At 46.9% G+C, this 19,167-nt stretch overlaps 1 long non-coding RNA gene across 1 annotated transcript in view; it reads left to right on the forward strand.

The window, feature by feature from the left end:
* Positions 1-12: 12 nt before the first annotated feature.
* Positions 13-19,167, forward strand: part of LOC143809731 (uncharacterized) — a 38,598-nt gene continuing 19,443 nt past the window's right edge. Inside the window, exon 1 of the long non-coding RNA XR_013222421.1 lies at positions 13-442. This is a non-coding gene — a long non-coding RNA (uncharacterized LOC143809731). The remainder of the gene's footprint in view (positions 443-19,167) is intronic.

Here is a 19,167-nt window from a genome sequence, read left to right on the forward strand (position 1 = left end):
TTGACACAAAATTGCAATGCAGCGACCAATCCATGTAATAAAGATAATACAGAAGACTTTTTAGGACTAATGGTGGAGAAAAAAAGCTTCCAAGGATACAGCGAACACATAGTAAGTTGTGAGAATCCTGAAAAACCTAGAATATGGTCGTTGGCGCACACAGCAGGTGCCACGATTACTGTGGACACTGAAAGTGGTAGTAGTAGGTCAATGAGCCCTGACTGTCTCTTTGTAAGAAGAAGACACTCTACCCATGGCTTGTGCAATGAGACGAGGTCCTTGCATAGTATAAAGACTCAAACACACACCGAATGTTCTTTCGAAGAAATGTCCCAGTCAGCTAAAGTTTATAGGACTTCAACATTCAACTTACAATCATTTCAACTCAGCTGTCCATACCCTGTATTGGGAGAATCATGTGAATATTCCTCTGGAGTGGAAGGTATCTACTCTTCCTTGTTACTGTAAAAGCTATTGAGACCCATTTTGGTAATATAATACATGCACCCTTAGTTGACAAGTGATTTTTTTAATTACGTAACCACCATAATTAGGGTAGTAATCTAATTAAAGCATTCCTAAAATATTAATTTTAGTAAATGCATGTTCCCCAGGAAAAAAACAAATCTAGGGCAACTTTTATTAGAACTCATTGTTGTGCCTTTATCCCTACTGACAACGCATGAATAGCTTGAAAAGTGTTAAGGTGTCCATAAATGTTGTCTGATCTCACCTAACAAGCCCAGCATTCACGTTTTCTCTAGTGAGAGGGCAGAGTAACCACTACTAGATTAATCTGGCCAAAACTTATCTGCCTGGAGAAGAAAAGGAGCAGGCATTTCACATCACAGGAGGTCAAGAGGCCCAATACATATTTGAAGATCTGCCGATCTCAGCATATTTGGCCACTTTCAATCTTTTGTGTGTGGGGCATCTTAGGGGCATGTTATGATGCAGCGGTAGGACCATACACAGTGAAACGGCAGTGACCCAATCAAGTTCAAACAAAACGTTTCTTTATTGTGCTACTTCACACAGTCTATTAGCAATACACATTAAACGGCTTCTTCATCCAGGCCAAAAGAAAATGTACAGTACACGGCTTCTTAACACAGTCCATCAGAAATACACAGTAGCCGGCTTTACTTTTGCAGTCAGTACACAGGCCAGTAGTGTTGAGCGATACCGTCCGATACTTGAAAGTATCGGTATCGGAAAGTATCGGCCGATACCGGCAAAGTATCGGATCTAATCCGATACCCGATACCAATACAAGTCAATGGGACACCAAGTATCGGACGGTATCCTGTATGGTTCCCAGGGTCTGAAGGAGAGGAAACTCTCCTTCAGGCCCTGGGATCCATATCAATGTGTAAAAGAAAGAATTAAAATAAAAAATAGGGATATACTCACCCTCCGACGCAGCCTGGACTTTACCGCCGTAACCGGGAGCCGCTGCGCTCTGATTGGTCCGTAGCGGACGCGTGACCGCTACGCGACCAATCACAAAGCAGTGACGTCACCTAAGGTCTTTCAAGCGCTTGAAATACCTTAGAAGACGTCCGCAGCTTCTGATTGGTCGCGTAGCGGTCGCGTGACCGCTACGCGACCAATCACAAAGCAGTGACGTCTTCTAAGGTATTTCAAGCGCTTGAAAGACCTTAGGTGACGTCACTGCTTTGTGATTGGTCACGTAGCGGTCACGCGACCGCTACGGACCAATCAGAGCGCAGTGACCTCATCTAAGGCCCTTCAAGCGCGCATTCTTAGGTACAACGGCTCCCGGTTACGGTGGTAAAGTCCAGGGGCCGCCGGAGAGGTGAGTATATCCCTATTTTTTATTTTAATTCTTTCTTTTACACATTGATATTAATCCCGATACCTATTCCCGATACAACAAAAGTATCGGATCTCGGTATCGGAATTCCGATACCGGCAAGTATCGGCCGATACCCGATACTTGCGGTATCGGAATGCTCAACACTACAGGCCAGACTTCCCTTTGTCCAGTTTCCCTGGGGAGACCGCCCGCCGATGCCAAGTCTCTACTGATGCCGTGCACATCACGCTATCCTCCGGATTGCAACCTGGCAACACAAGACAGCCCAGGACTCAGGGTGTCAGTTCCTTTTGCCCCGGTGTTGCTCCACACACAAAGAGTTCTGCAGACAACTGCTCAGTCTGCTTCCAAACCAACACTGGCATACCTCCCCCTCTACTACAGGGCTTTTAATCAGTCACTGCTTCACTATTCTAATTACAGCCACACCTGTGTCTGCAGTACGTCCTCACGGCCTCACTACGCTTCCATGTGGAGCGCCCCCAGACGCAGGGCCGCGGGGTACTCGGTACCGGGCCTCTCTGTCTCAGTTCTGGGGTTGTCACGGTGGCTAGACCCGGTCCGTGACCCTGCTAAGGGGCGTCCAATGAAAGATGTGATGGTGGTGCGTTGTGCAAGTCGCGGTGAATAACGAGGACACAGGGTTGCAGTCTCTTTACCTCTTTACTGTAGGCTTCAGGATCCGCAATCCAGAGCACTGCTAACAGGGCTGGCTGAGACCGGCCGGTCCGAAGGCACATCCAGAGTTTCCTTTGCAGGTGGAAATCAGTGCCTACCTTCTAGCGCCTGTGTGTTGTAGTACCTCCCTGCTGAGCACCACGGGATAGTCCTCACAACTGTTGTGTCTGTTTCTGATGTTCTATTCTCTGTCCCCCAGATGATATGCATAGGATGCACCCGTATGATGGGGTAGGCCTGGAGTTATTCTGAGACCCTAGAGACGCCCCTCTCCCGCAATTGCCTCCTTTGTCTTCGTTAGGTGATTTAGGTGAGACAGCCAACCTATAGTTAACTGTCCTGCCGCTGTTTGAAGTAGTACGTAGAGTCTCTTACTTCCTCGGTGCTCCGGCCACCGGCTACGCGCCTCAGAAGGATGTTGCCGCGGTCTTAAGGGCACGACTCCTTCTGGTTCTATCTCCTCTGCGCTGTGATCTCGCTTCCCACTTCTCCACAATATACTCCGCTTTCGTATCCTAAGGAGCCTGCAGCTATACCTTACAGGCACGACTCCTTAACGATCTGTCTTTTTTGCTAGGCCGCTGTCAGGATCCCACCCCTGACAGGTCCTCTCCCGAACTCTCCCGGGCTCTTTCTCTCCCCACTTCCTTTCCAACCCCCAGTTTTACCAAAGTGTGAGGAGTAGCCTAGTAGATAGAACCACCCCCCCCCTGGTGGCCGGAGTGTGGAGTGTAGTGTGTGTCTGTGATACCTGGTCAGGTGAACTCCTTTAGTGCAATAAGACGTAACATCACTCCCCTTAGTGGCAGAGGGACATTACTGCAACGACCAGGACTCTGGGGCACTGCACTCCCCCCCGGTTAAATCCAGTACTCCCGGACTGGGAAAAGAAGAACAACATTACATGTTATTAGAAAACACACAAAATTTTGAAACACTATAAACAAGTAAATGCTATGAACAAGTGAATATATAACAGTGCTTCCCTTTATGGGAGGTGAGGACGCTTGAACGTTGCAAAAGTTTGGTCATGCATAGTTCATGACTCCCAGTTCAGTAGGTGCAACCTTGAACAGCAGGGGCCCCAGGGTAAACAAAGGGGTCCCCGTGAAAGTTTTGGAGCAATTCACTGTCCATCACTCCATTGTCCATTTTTAAACCTGTAACACGAAACTTAGGGTACTGTCACACAGTGCAATTTTGATCGCTACGACGGCACGATTCGTGACGTTGCAGCGTCGTATAATTATCGCTCCAGCGTCGTAGACTATGGTCACACGTTGCAATACACTGCGCTGGAGCGATAATTTCATGACGTATTTGCGATGTAGAAGCCGTTGGTTACTGTGCGCACATCGTATACAACCTGTGTCACACGATGCAATCATGCCGCCACAGCGGGACACTAGACGACGAAAGAAAGTTTCAAACGATCTGCTACGACGTACGATTCTCAGCGGGGATCCGGATCGCAGGAGCGTGTCAGACACAACGATATCGTAACTATATCGCTAGAACGTCACGAATCGTGCCGTCGTAGCGATCAAAATTGCACTGTGTGACAGTACCCTTACATAAACATTTTCAACCAAATATTAGCTATTGTTAGTATCTCCAAGTTTTGTGGCAAAGTGGAGTTTGATTCTTGGTGCTACGTGTAGACCTCCGCAGTGCAGGAGTGGCTATTGACCTAACAGGGCCTTGCTAGGCTGGCTACCGCTGGTGTAGTGCACTGTCTCCTAGCTACACTTCTAGTGAGTCTGGGTAGCACTGGCAGGCTGGGGCTCTCAGGACTGCTGCCACGACCGATGGGCATGGCAGATTCACCGATAGCAGAGGGAGGTCTGACCAGTTCAACGGTTGGCATGGCATCCTCCAGTGGGGTCCGCTGTGGTTGCAGGTCGGGGGGGCCTGGCTCCACATTTAGTTCTGGCGGCATCAGTTGACGAAAAGTTAGGACAGGTACCACAATGGCCTGGTTTATTTGAGTCCAAGACTGGGGAAAATCGCCAAGAACAGTGTGTATCATTGTCTCCTCTTCCATGGGTGGAGGCGTCCCGGGGTCTGTTTCCCCATCTCTCAGCTTATCAGGGCATATCTTAAGGTGGTCTCTGGATATTGCCGTTGAGGTTTCTCCTCCATCCTTGCTGATGAGACAGACCTTGGTATTGTCGAAATCAGATGGCAGGATGGTGTATGGTTCCGCTTCCCATTGATCATCAAGCTTGTGTAGTCTCCGTTTTCACTTGAGTACCTGCTCCCCGGATGACAAGGGAGTCGCAGGAGCATGCTGGTTGTAATCCCTTTCCTGTTTTTGTCGGGCTTGGGCGAGACTTCTTTCCACACATTCTTGTACTTTGCGGTACCTTTGCTGCCTCTCGGTATCCCAGTCCGCATCCGGCGAGATATCCTCGGGGGTCAGGACTCCCATATCCAGATCAACAGGTAACTTGCTAGACCTCCATCGCATCAGGTACGCTGGGGTGCAGTTGGTGGAATTCACAGGGATGTGGTTGTACATATCCACCAAGTCGGGTAACTTTGTGGGCCACAAGTTCTGTTCCTCCACAGGTAAGGCCTTCAGTAAGTCGATCACCACTTGGTTCATCTTCTCACACATCCCGTTGGTTTGGGAATGGTATGGCGTGGTTCTGATCTTCTTACATCCATGCAGATTGCAGAACTCCTGGAACACTTCTGCTTCAAATGCTGGCCACTGATCGGTCAGTACCTTCTCCGGGTACCCATGAGGTCGACAGAAGTACTGCTGGAAGGTTTTAGTGGCCGTTCTAGCCATTAGATCTTTGACCGTCACGACTACCAGGAATCTGGAGTAGTGGTCCACGATGGTGAGAGCATAGGTATAGCCTGACCGGCTAGGTGTTAGCTTCATGTGATCGAGCGCGACCAGCTCAAGCGGTCGTTTGGTGATGATGGGCTGCAAGGGAGCCCACTGTCTGTCACGATCCTTCCGGCGTAGGCTGCATGGGCCACACTCTCAGCACCACTTCTCGATGGCTTTCTTCATACCAACCCAGTAGAACCTCCCTCGGAGCAGCCTCTCTAGCTTCCTCCATCCGAAGTGTCCTGTCCCATCGTGGTACGCTCCCAGGATCATTGGCACATCTTGTCTTGGGACCACAATCTGCCATACCAATTCGTAAGTGCGTGGGTCAACGCTCCTCCGGCACAGCTTGCCATCGTGAATAAACAGTCTGCCCCTCTCCTTACACAACTGTAATGCCTCCGGTGGATCTTCCAGGCTGGGATGCAAACCCGCCTGCGTCAGGAGCTCTTTCACCCGACGGACCGCAGGGTCGCCATCCTGGTTCTCTGCCCACCCGTGGTGGGGCAGGGGATTCCACGGGGCACTTTGCTTATTCCTGCGCCTGGCCTCCACCTGATGGGAACACTGGGTGGCCTTGGGGTGATGGAAAGCGGGCAGCTCTACCTCTTCAAATGCTTCTGCATCCTCCTCCGTCTCAGACAAATGAGGCATTTGGGACAATGCATCGGCATTCGCATTCTTGTGCCCCGCCCGGTACTTGATGGTGAAATCGTAATTGGATAACCGGGCCATCCACCGCTGCTCCAAGGCGCCGAGTTTTGCTGTGTCCAAGTGCGTTAGTGGATTATTATCTGTGAAGACGGTGAATTTTGCTGAAGTCAGGTAGTGCCTGAAACCTCTCCGTCACGGCCCAAACGACGGCGAGAAACTCCAGCTTAAAGGAACTGTAGTTGTCAGGGTTCCTTTCGGTGAGGCGAAGTTTCCTGCTGGCGTAAGCGATTACCCTTTCCTTGCCTTTCTGGACCTGGGACAGCACAGCTCCCAGCCCCACGTTGCTGGCATCCGTATACAATACGAACGGTTGGTCATATTCAGGGTAAGCCAGTACCTCATCTCCCGTCAGCGCCGATTTTAAGCAGGTGAACGATCTTTCCAGTCCGTCGTTCCAATCAAATGGGGTATTCTTACCCTTGGGTTTCTTGGATTGGCCCACCAACAGGTCTTGCAACGGCGCGGCCTTCTTGGTGAAGTCTTTAATGAACCTCCGGTAGTAGCCCACCAACCCAAGGAATTGCCGGACTTCATAGAGGTTACCGGGCTTCGGCCAGTCCTTGATCACCGTGACCTTGTCGGGGTCTGGGGCCACTCCTTCGGCACTCACCACATGGCCCAGGTACTGCACATTGGGTTTTAGTAGGTGGCATTTGGACGGTTTCACCTTTAAGCCAAAGTTGGACAGAGCTTCAAACACCTCGGCCAGGTGCTTCAAATGGTCTTCATAGGTCTTAGAGAAGACAATAACATCGTCCAGATAGAGCAGCACAGTTTCAAAGTTCTTGTGTCCCAGACAGTACTCCATCATCCTCTGAAACGTCCCCGGGGCGTTACACAATCCGAAGGGCATGTAGTTAAACTCAGAGACCCATCGGCGTCGTGAAGGCCGTCTTCTCCTTGTCCGCCTCGGCCACGGGAACCTGCCAGTACCCACTGGTGAGATCCAAGGTAGAGAAGTAGTTAGCAGACTTTAGAGCAGCCAAGGACTCCTCTATCCTGGGCAGGGGGTATGCATCCTTATGTGTAATGCGATTTAGTTGCCTATAATCCACACACATCCTCATGGTGCCATCTTTCTTCCTAACGAGGACTAATGGAGCTGCCCAGGGGCTACAACTGTCTCTCACTACCCCAGCCTCCTTCATCTCTCGTAACATGTCCTTGGCACACTGATAATGAGCTGGGGGTACAGGACGGTATCTCTGTTTGATGGGTGGGTGATCTCAAGTGGGGATATGATGCTGAATCCCTTTTACCTGCCGAAATCTAGGGGGTGTTTGCTGAATACCCGCTCATATTCGTGAACCATCCTGTAAGCCCCCTGTGTCTGGTGAGATGGGGTAGAATCAGTGCCCACATGCAATTCCCGACACCAATCTTTTATTTGCCCTGCAGAGCCGTTGTCCTCCGCCGGGCTGGATGGAACCAAGGGCCCAGGTGCATGTATCACACTATTATTAACAGTAAACAGGTTGGCAAGCGTGACATATTTGGTTAGGTGGACTTCTTCCTCCCCACAGTTAAGAACACGTACTGGCACCCTCCCTTACGGACATCAACCACCCCTATGGCTGTCAGGAGGGTAGGCCTTTTATCGGAATACACAGGTTCTACCAGGGCCTGATAGTCTTTACCCCTAAGGCCTATGGCTGCCCGACACCATATCAACATTTTGCTCCTGGGGGGTATCGCAATGGGGTTTGAATCACTCACTGTGACCCGGCCAATCTCACCACCAGTCAACTCCACTTGCTGTCTCTGCATTAGAGCTATGATTTCTTTCTGTAAGGCACGTTGTTCACTGTAACCCGCTGTTTCGGTGACCTGCTGCAACAAGACAATAACTTCTGCAAGACAATTTTCTATGACATTAGTACCGATGGTCATCATGGGGTTACATTCACGTCGGTCAATATCAACAATAACAATTCCCTGGGCCTCCAATTCTACCCGCCCCACCTTAATGGTGACCTCTTTATACCCCACTTTTGGCAGTGGCTGACCATTACTAGCTATTATGGAGAAATCATCATCAGGGACACGGGTAATGTCGGTGTCCTCCCAATAACGTCTATAAAGGATGTAAGGCATAGTCGTCACCTGGGAACCCGTGTCCAGCAAAGCGTTCATGGGGATACCGTCGATCACAATGGGGAGGACAGGTCGCCCTCCGATGTACTTGGCTCTCCAATTCTGCGGGCCTGACCGTCCTACTCCTGGGGGTTGGCCCTTTGCCCCAGGGGTTGCTCGTTTAAAGGACAGTACCTTGCAAGATGGCCCACCTGGTGGCAGCGGCGGCAGATAGGTCGTCCATCCCGATGGAAGCGATCGTCGTCCCTGCCTCTGGTCGGTGGAGTCCTCCTCTGTCGCTGCCAGGGGCATCTTCCGGACCAGAAGCCAGCTGGATCTTCTCCTTGGGGGCCTCCTGGAGGGACTGGACGGTCCGGGCTAGGGCAGCAACGCTCTTTGTCAGCTCTTGCATCTGGAGGCGTAGTCCTGCAGGGGAGTCGTCTTCTAGGATCTGGGCATCGGCCTCGGCGGAGACGGGTGCTTCCGGCGCCACCTCCTGGTGGTACGTGAAGGCTTGACGCCTGGGAAGTACAGCACAGCTGGGCTGTCGCTCTGGTAGTGCTTGGATGGCTTTTTCTTTAAATTGCGCAAAAGTCAGGTCGGGATTCTGCATGGCTAGGAAGTGTAGCTGGGCCCTTTGGTGACTGCACAGGAGCCCCTCAATGAACCGCTCTTTTAGGAGTTTATCTTCATCTTGCATACCGCTTGGATCACTCTGCTTAATGGCCCTCAGTGCCTCCTGCAGATTAAGGGCATAGTCCCGTAAGCTATCCTGCGGCCTTTGCTTGCATCCATAATATGTCAATTTAATTTCTGTAGCGGTGCGGGTGTCAAAGGTGGTTTTAAGCTTTGCAAAGATCTGTTGCGCAGTCTTCTTATCTGCGGCGGGCCAGGACTTCACTTCTCTCAAGGCCGCTACAAAGAGTTGGTTCTTTATCATATGAACTTTCTGAGGCTCTGTCATGTGATAAAACTCGAGCAGGCAGCAAATCCCCTCTTTAAAGTCAGTTAACGTATGGGACTCTCCAGAGTATCGCGGGAGCCAAGCGGCTCCGGGTAGGTACGGAATGGAAAAGGGCATTATGGCTGTTGTAGCTGCGGCAGTATCAGGCTGGTCGATGGGGGCGGCAAGCCCCGCGGCATCTGGCGGTGGTACAAGGCCCGTGGCTGCGTCTGCTACAGGGCCTGGAGGTGCCCCCGCATCCGCAGCTGCGACCGCCGCCTCCGCCCCTCCGGAGTCCGACATGGCCGTTCCTTCCACTTGCTAACCTGCCGGGGCCGGGGTTCCTCTTCTGGAGTCGGCACCTCCCCGCGGTTTCTCGTCCCGTGCTCTTTTTAGCCGGCTCCGCCCACGAAACTATGGCTCCTCCCTCCGTGCTCCACTCAGCGCGGCAATGGCGGATTTGTGGCGGCAAACAGCAATACACAGTCTTTGCAATAAATCACTGTTCAAGTACAATCCAACACAGTTCCAAGGCACACATGACCTGATTCTTCAGGCTTAGGTAGATCCTGTTCGTGACGCCAAGTTGGGGTGCCCCCAGACGCAGGGCCGCGGGGTACTCGGTACCGGGCCTCTCTGTCTCAGTTCTGGGGTTGTCACGGTGGCTAGACCCGGTCCGTGACAACAATGAAAGATGTGATGGTGGTGCATGGTGCAAGTCGCGGTGAATAACGAGGACACAGGGTTGCAGTCTCTTTACCTCTTTACTGTAGGCTTCAGGATCCACAATCCAGAGCACTGCTAACAGGGCTGGCTGAGACCGACCGGTCCGAAGCCACATCCAGAGTTTCCTTTGCAGGTGGAAATCAGTGCCTACCTTCTAGACGCCCCTCTCCCGCAATTGCCTCCTTTGTCTTCGTTAGGTGATTTAGGTGAGACAGCCAACCTATAGTTAACTGTCCTGCCGCTGTTTGAAGTAGTATGTAGAGTCTCTAACTTCCTCGGTGCTCCGGCCACCTCCTCTGCGCTGTGATCTCGCTTCCCACTTCTCCGCAATATACTCCGCTTTCGTATCCTCTCTAAGGAGCCTGCCGCTATACCTTACAGGCACGGCTCCGTAACGATCTGTCCTTTTTGCTAGGCCGCTGTCAGGATCCCACCCCTGACAGGTCCTCTCCCGAACTCTCCCGGGCTCTTTCTCTCCCCACTTCCTGTCCAACCCCCAGTTTTACCAAAGTGTGAGGAGTGGCCTAATAGATAGAACCACCCCCCCTGGTGGCCGGAGTGTGGAGTGTAGTGTGTGTCTGTGATACCTGGTCAGGTGAACTCCTTTAGTGCAATCAGACGTAACATCACTCCCCTTAGCGGCATAGCGACATTACTGCAACGACCAGGACTCTGGGGCGCTGCACATGCACATTCTGGAGAGCCTATACAGTGCTCCCTAGCTGTAATAGGGGTCACTGCCTCACAATGTGTATCTTGAATAGCCATCTTTAATGGTCAATATATACCAGTTGCCTACGGGTGTAAGCGGTTCAATTAGACTCAGAGAATGTTAGAGTTGAAAATGGCCTCCAGGGTAATCGTGTCCAACAGGGGGCTCAATGCAGGACTCACTAAACCATTTCAGGCAGATGTCTGTCGAGCCTCTGTTTGAAGACTTCCATTGAAGGAGAACTCACAACCTCTCCTGGCAGCCTGTTCCACTCATTAATCACCCTCACTGTCAAAAAGTTTTTTCTAATATCTAATCTGTATCTTCTCCCTTTCAGTTTCATTCCATTGCTTCTCGTGTTTCTATGTTCAAATGAAAATAAGTGAAGCTCTGGTCTGACTCTTTAGGAAGTATTACCCTTGTAGCCTTGGAATGAACGCAGCATTCGCATCTTACAGTATTTGGAAAAGTGGACACTAAAATCCTTTGTCAGGTTGACTTTTTGAATTTCCTTAATGCCTTAATGCTTTCTAGAGTCTGCAACCCAGATGTCTATGCCATTTGTGGACAGTCATTGTGTCCATGCTTTAGTGTATTGAGTGTGACAAAGTCACTGGCAAGGTGCTGGAGGGGAGATATGTTTCGATGAGGCTAATGGCTTCAGTGATGTGAACCCAGAAGTTTCCTCCAGCACATTAAGTGTTGCAAGGGGTTAAGTAGCCATTTTGTTGAAAGGCTGGGTTTTTGTAGGTTGAGGGATCATACTGTGTTGGGGTCATCATACTTTGCCAGTGGAGTTGAGGGGTGTACAATAGGGTCATCAAACTGTGCATGTGGAGGACACTGTTGAGGAAGTCACTGTGTGGATATCATACAGTATTTGTGTAGCACTTTTGTTGGCATCATACTTTAAGAGTGCAATGAAAGGGCTTCAGTAGGAGGAAAATCACTTTGTAAAGGCTATAAAGTTATGAGATATGCTCTTCTGTGACCCCGCCAAATATTAGTTATTTTCTTTTTTTGTTGGGGGGCAATTAGAACTTATGCTATGGGACCTCATGTTTTCAATGCACACCCCTGCTCAGCACTCAGACATCTCGGGAGAATTTGTTATTTTGCTTTGTAAATACAGGAATCATTGCCTTCATCATCCCAATATGGAAAAATGCAGGAAAAAACTTAAACACACTAAAACTTGAGAGGTTATACATTAGAATCTACAATAACAACATGCACATAAACAAGCTGCAACAGTTAAAACGCTGCCATCTGCTTTTTGCCGAAGGTACTCCAAACCATAAGCCTGCAGCTGTTGCACACTATAATAGTCCTTCTCAACACTTAAAGGCTGTATATTCCGAAAGGAAAAATTGGGAAAAAGGGAAAAATTATAATTTAGTTTTTTCCATTGGTAACTAAATGTAATTTGTTTAATCAAACAAGCTTATGGCGCAAAAGAATCTTTGCACTCCCCCTTAAATACAAAATATATGTAATGAGAAGGTTTAATTTATTTCTCTCATGCCTGCTGTCATTATTTGGTATGTAGTACATGGAAACTGTGCTAAGCACCAATGTAGAAAATTTTTATTGTGAAAATAACTGGCTGAAGAGACAAAAGCTAATGACTGTAGATAAATTATCCGGCTTTAACATATACCAATTCTCAATAATATGAAAAAAAATGTAATGTCAGAATAAAATGCATCCAATTCAATTGAGACCTACTCTTGAGTCAAGCAATGGAACTGGGCTGGGAAAGTTAAAATGTATATATATATATATATATATATATATATATATATATATATATATATATATATATATATATATATACAGTGCCTACAAGTAGTATTCAACCCCCTGCAGATTTAGCAGGTTTACACATTTGGAATTAACTTGGCATTGTGACATTTGGACTGTAGATCAGCCTGGAAGTGTGAAATGCACTGCAGCAAAAAAGAATGTTATTTCTTTGTTTATTTTTTTTTTAAATTGTGAAAAGTTGTTTCAGAGGGTCATTTATTATTCAACCCCTCAACCCACCAGAATTCTGTTTGGTTCTCCTAAAGTATTAAGAAGTAGTTCAGGCACAAAGAACAATGAGCTTCACATGTTTGGATTAATTATCTCTTTTTCCAGTCTTTTCTGACTATTTAAGACCCTCCCCAAACTTGTGAACAGCACTCATACATGGTCAACATGGGAAAGACAAAGGAGCATTCCAAGGCCATCAGAGACAAGATCGTGGAGGGTCACAAGGCTGGCAAGGGGTACAAAACCCTTTCCAAGGAGTTGGGCCTACCTGTCTCCACTGTTGGGAGCATCATCCGGAAGTGGAAGGCTTATGGAACTACTGTTAGCCTTCCACGGCCTGGACAGCCTTTGAAAGTTTCCTCACGTGCCGAAGGCCAGGCTTGTCCGAAGAGTCAAGGCTAACCCAAGGACAACAAGGAAGGAGCTCCGGGAAGATCTCATGGCAGTGGGGACATTGGTTTCAGTCAATACCATAAGTAACGTACTCCACCGCAATGGTCTCCATTCCAGACGAGCCTGTAAGGTACCTTTACTTTCAAAGCGTCATGTCAAGGCTCGTCTACAGTTTGCTCATGATCACTTGGAGGACTCTGAGACTGACTGGTTCAAGGTTCTCTGGTCTGATGAGACCAAGATTGAGATCTTTGGTGCCAACAACACACGTGACGTTTGGAGACTGGATGGCACTGCATATGACCCCAAGAATACCATCCCTACAGTCAAGCATGGTGGTGGCAGCATCATGCTGTGGGGCTGTTTCTCAGCCAAGGGGCCTGGCCATCTGGTCCGCATCCATGGGAAGATGGATAGCACGGCCTACCTGGAGATTTTGGCCAAGAACCTCCGCTCCTCCATCAAGGATCTTAAGATGGGTCGTCATTTCATCTTCCAACAAGACAATGACCCAAAGCACACAGCCAAGAAAACCAAGGCCTGGTTCAAGAGGCAAAAAATCAAGGTGTTGCAGTGGCCTAGTCAGTCTCCTGACCTTAACCCAATTGAAAACTTGTGGAAGGAGCTCAAGATTAAAGTCCACATGAGACACCCAAAGAACCTAGATAACTTGGAGAAGATCTGCATGGAGGAGTGGGCCAAGATAACTCCAGAGACCTGTGCCGGCCTGATCAGGTCTTAGAAAAGACGATTATTAGCTGTAATTGCAAACAAAGGTTATTCCACAAAATATTAAACCTAGGGGTTGAATAATAATTGACCCACACTTTTATGTTTAAAATTTATAAAAATTTAACTGAGCAACAAAACTTTTTGGTTTGTAAGATTTATGCATCTGTTAATAAATCCTGCTCTTGTTTGAAGTTTGAAGGCTCTAACTTATTTGCATCTTATTAAACCTGCTAAATCTGCAGGGGGTTGTATACTACTTGTAGGCACTGTATATATATATAATATATATATATATACACTCACCGGCCACTTTATTAGGTACACCATGCTAGTAACGGGTTGGACCCCCTTTTGCCTTCAGAACTGCCTCAATTCTTCGTGGCATAGATTCAACAAGGTGCTGGAAGCATTCCTCAGAGATTTTGGTCCATATTGACATGATGGCATCACACAGTTGCCGCAGATTTGTCGGCTGCACATCCCAAAGATGCTCCATACAAGGCAGGATGGATCCATGCTTTCATGTTGTTTACGCCAAATTCTGACCCTACCATCCGAATGTCGCAGCAGAAATCGATACTCATCAGACCAAGCAACGTTTTTCCAATCTTCTACTGTCCAATTTCGATGAGCTTGTACAAATTGTAGCCTCAGTTTCCTGTTCTTAGCTGAAAGGAGTGGTACCCGGTGTGGTCTTCTGCTGCTGTAGCCCATCTGCCTCAAAGTTCGACGCACTGTGCGTTCAGAGATGCTCTTAGGCCTACCTTGGTTGTAACGGGTGGCGATTTGAGTCACTGTTGCCTTTCTATCAGCTCGAACCAGTCTGCCCATTCTCCTCTGACCTCTGGCATCAACAAGGCATTTCCGCCCACAGAACTGCCGCTCACTGGATTTTTTTTCTTTTTCGGACCATTCTCTGTAAACCCTAGAGATAGTTGTGCGTGAAAATCCCAGTAGATCAGCAGTTTCTGAAATACTCAGACCAGCCCTTCTGGCACCAACAACCATGCCACGTTCAAAGGCACTCAAATCACCTTTCTTCCCCATAATGATGCTCGGTTTGAACTGCAGGAGATTGTCTTGACCATGTCTACATGCCTAAATGCACTGAGTTGCCGCCATGTGATTGGCTGATTAGAAATTAAGTGTTAACAAGAAGTTGGACAGGTGTACCTAATAAAGTGGCCAGTGAGTGTATATATACTGTATATAAGTTTGGACACAGCTTCTCATTTAAAGATTTTTCTGTATTTTCATGACTGTGAAAATTGTACATTCACACTGAAGGCATCAAGACTATGAATATACACAGGTGGAATTATATACTTTACAAAAAAGTGTGAAACAACTGAAATTATGTCTTACAGTATATTCTAGGTTCTTCAAAGTAGCCACCTTTTGCTTTGATGACTGCTTTGCACACTCTTGGCATTCTCTTGATGAGCTTCAAGAGGTAGTCACCGGGAATAGTCTTCCAACAATCTTGAAGGAGTTCCCAGAGATGCTTAGCACTTGTTGGCCCTTTTGCCTTCACTCTGCGGTCCAGCTCACCCCAAACCATCTCGATTGGGTTCAGATCTGGTGACTGGAGGCCAGGTCATCTGGCGTACCACGCCATCACTCTCCTTCTTGGTCAAATAGCCCTTACACAGTCTAGAGGTGTGTTTGGGGTTATTGTCCTGTTGAAAAATAAATGATGGTCCAACTAAACGCAAACCGGATGGAATAGCATGCCGCTGCAAGATGCTGTGGTAGCCATGCTGGTTCAGTATGCCTTCAATTTTGAATAAATCCCCAACAGTGTCACCAGCAAAGCACCCCCACACCATCACACCTCCTCCTCCATGCTTCACGGTGGGAACCAGGCATGCAGAGTCCATCCGTTCACCTTTTCTGCGTTGCACAAAGACACGGTGGTTGGAACCAAAGATCTCAAATTTGGACTCATCAGACCAAAGCACAAGTCTAATGTCCATTCCTTGTGTTCTTTCGCAAAAACAAGTCTCTTCTGCTTGTTGTCTGTCCTTAGCAGTGGTTTCCTAGCAGCTGTTTTACCATGAAGGCCAGCTGCACAAAGTCTCCTCTTAACAGTTGTTGTAGAGATGTGTCTGCTGATAGAACTCTATGTGGCATTGATCTGGTCTCTAATCTGAGCTGCTGTTAACCTGTGATTTCTGAGGCTGGTGACTTGGATAAACTTAGCCTCAGAAGCAGAGGTGACTCTTGGTCTTTCTTTTCTGGTGCGGTCTTCATGTGAACCAGTTTCTTTGTAGCGCTTGATGGTTTTTGCCACTGCAATTGGGGACACTTTCAAAGTTTTCCCAATTTTTCGGACTGACTGACCTTAATTTCTTAAAGTAATGATGGCCACTCGTTTTTCTTTACTTAGCTGATTTTTCTTGCCATAATACAAATTCTAACAGTCTATTCAGTAGGACTATCAGCTGTGTATCCACCAGACTTCTGCACAGCACAACTGATGGTCCCAACCCCATTTATAAGGCAAGAAATCCCACTTATTAAACCTGACAGGGAACACCTGTGAAGTGAAAACCATTCCCGATGACTACCTCTTGAAGCTCACCAAAAGTGTGCAAAGCAGTCATCAAAGCAAAAGGTGGCTACTTTGAAGAACCTAGAATATAATACATAATTTCAGTTGTTGCACACTTTTTTGTTAAGTATATAATTCCACATGTGTTAATTCATAGTTTTGATGCCCTCAGTGTGAATGTACAATTTTCATAGTCATGAAAAAAGTCATGAAAATACAGAAAAATCTTTAAATGAGAAGGTATTTCCAAACTTTTGGTCTGTAATATATATATATATATATACAGTTAGGTCCATATATATTTGGACAGAGACAACATTTTTCTAATTTTAGTTATAGACATTACCACAATGAATTTTAAACAAAACAATTCAGATTCAGTTGAAGTTCCGACTTTCAGCTTTCATTTGAGGGTATCCACATTAAAATTGGATGAAGGGTTTAGGAGTTTCAGCTCCATAACATGTGCCACCCTGTTTTTAAAGGGACCAAAAGTAATTGGACAATTGACTCCAAGGCTATTTCATGGACAGGTGTGGGCAATCCCTTTGTTATGTCATTCTCAATTAAGCAGATAAAAGGCCTGGAGCTGATTTGAGGTGTGGTGCTTGCGTTTGGAAGGTTTTGCTGTGAAATAAACATGCGGTCAAAGGAGCTCTCCATGTAGGTGAAACAAGCCATCCTTAAGATGCGAAAACAGAAAAAACCCATCTGAGAAATTGCTACAATATTAGGAGTGGCAAAATCTACAGTTTGGTGCATCCTGAGAAAGAAAGAAAGCACTGGTGAACTCATCAATGCAAAAAGACCTGGGTGCCCACAGAAGACAACAGGGGTGGAGGATAGAAGAATAATCTCCATGGTGAAGAGAAACCCCTTCACAACAGCCAACCAAGTGACCAACACACTCCAGGAGGTAGGCGTATCAATATCCAATCTACCATAAAGAGAAGACTGCATGAAAGTAAATACAGAGGGTTCACTGCACGGTGCAAGCCACTCATAAGCATCAAGAATAAAAAGGCTAGACTGGAGTTTGCTAAAAAACATCTAAAAAAGCCAGCACAGTTCTAGAAGAACATTCTTTGAACAGATGAAACCAAGATCAACCTCTACCAGAATGATGGAAAGAGAAAAGTATGGCGAAGGCGTGGTACAGCTCATGATCCAAAGCATACCACATCATCTGTAAAACACGGCGGAGGCAGTGTGATGGCTTGGGCATGCATGGCTGCCAGTGGCACTGGGTCACTAGTGTTTATTGATGATGTGACACAGGACAGAAGCAGCCAAATGAATTCTGAGGTATTCAGAAACATACTGTGTGCTCAGATCCAGCCAAATGCAGCCAAACTGATTGGTCGTCGTTTCATACTACAGATGGACAATGACCCAAAACATAAAGCCAAAGCAACCCAGGACTTTATTAAAGCAAAGAAGTGGAATATTCTTGAATGGCCAAGTCAGTCACCTGATCTCAACCCAATTGAGCATGCATTTCACTTATTAAAGACTAAACTTCAGACAGAAAGGCCCACAAACAAACAGCAACTGAAAACCACCACAGTGAAGGCCTCGCAGAGCATCAAAAAGGAGGAAACACAGCGTCTGGTGATGTCCATGAGTTCAAGACTTCAGGAAGTCATTGCCAACAAAGGGTTTTCAACCAAGTACTAAAAATTAACATTTTATTTAAAATTATTGAATCTGTCCAATTACTTTTGGTCCCTTTAAAAACAGGGTGGCACATGTTAAGGAGCTGAAACTCCTAAACCCTTCATCCAATTTTAATGTGGATGCCCTCAAATGAAAGCTGAAAGTCTGAACTTCGACTGCATCTGAATTGTTTTGTTTAAAATTCATTGTGGTAATGTCTATAACCAAAATTAGAAAAATGTTGTCTCTGTCCAAATACATATGGACCTAACTGTATATATATATATATATATATATATATATATATATATATATATATATATATATATATATATATAAAATAACTAGTAGTAGTGCTAAAGTACCAAACACTTTCAGCTGCAAATGCACAATGACCACAAATTGTAAAAAGGTAAAAGACAGTAAATACGGATTTGTGCTGGAGGAGTATAATAAAGGGGACACCTGTTGATATTAAAAGGAAAAAACAGTATATAAATATTCCACCTGTAGAGCCACTATTCTAACCACACAAAGGTCCAAAGGTGCCCAAAGTTTTGCATTGGCCCATTTTCCTTTTTGTAATTTTTAAAATGAAAAAAAAAACCTGTATATTTTGTTTTGCCTAAAATACATAGGAAATATGTCATCTTTAACTTTAGTCCTTTTAGAGATCATTTAATCTTTAACTTGCTTAACTGTTCACTAGTGATGAACGAGTATACTCCTTGCTCGGGTTTTTCCGAAAGTCGAAACCCGACTTTGTTAAAAGTCGAAACCCGACTTTGTTAAAAGTCGGGTGGGGTGAAAACGGCCGATTATTGCGAAAAGTCGGGGGCCGACTGAAACACGAAACCCAATGCAAGTCAATGGGGAATCAAAGTCGGCAGAGAGTGGAGGACAGGAAAACACCTACAGTGCCTATTTTAATGCCAAAAACATCAATTCTTATTACTGAAGCTTGTCAATCTTTATTTACTTTATAATAATAGTTAGGCATTGATAATTGGGGGTCATTTGGCTAAAGTTGTGGGGGGGTAGGGCTGGTTCAAGTTTTTCGTAGGCTCAGGAAACGCAGACTACGTCACGGCGGTGGAGCAGGGAGAGGTAAGCATTTCAACTTTGTGAGTGCTGTGATCCTGAGCAAGCAATGGGGGCCCACTCGTTCGCATTGGCACTGGCACAGGGCCCCTCAAAGTACGGCGGTGTTTTTGACGGCGGGGGCGCCTCCCACTGGCGGAGACACTTTTGCGTACTATGAGGG

This window comes from Ranitomeya variabilis, chromosome 2, assembly GCF_051348905.1.
Source record: "Ranitomeya variabilis isolate aRanVar5 chromosome 2, aRanVar5.hap1, whole genome shotgun sequence".
NCBI classification, from domain to species: Eukaryota; Metazoa; Chordata; class Amphibia; order Anura; family Dendrobatidae; genus Ranitomeya; species Ranitomeya variabilis.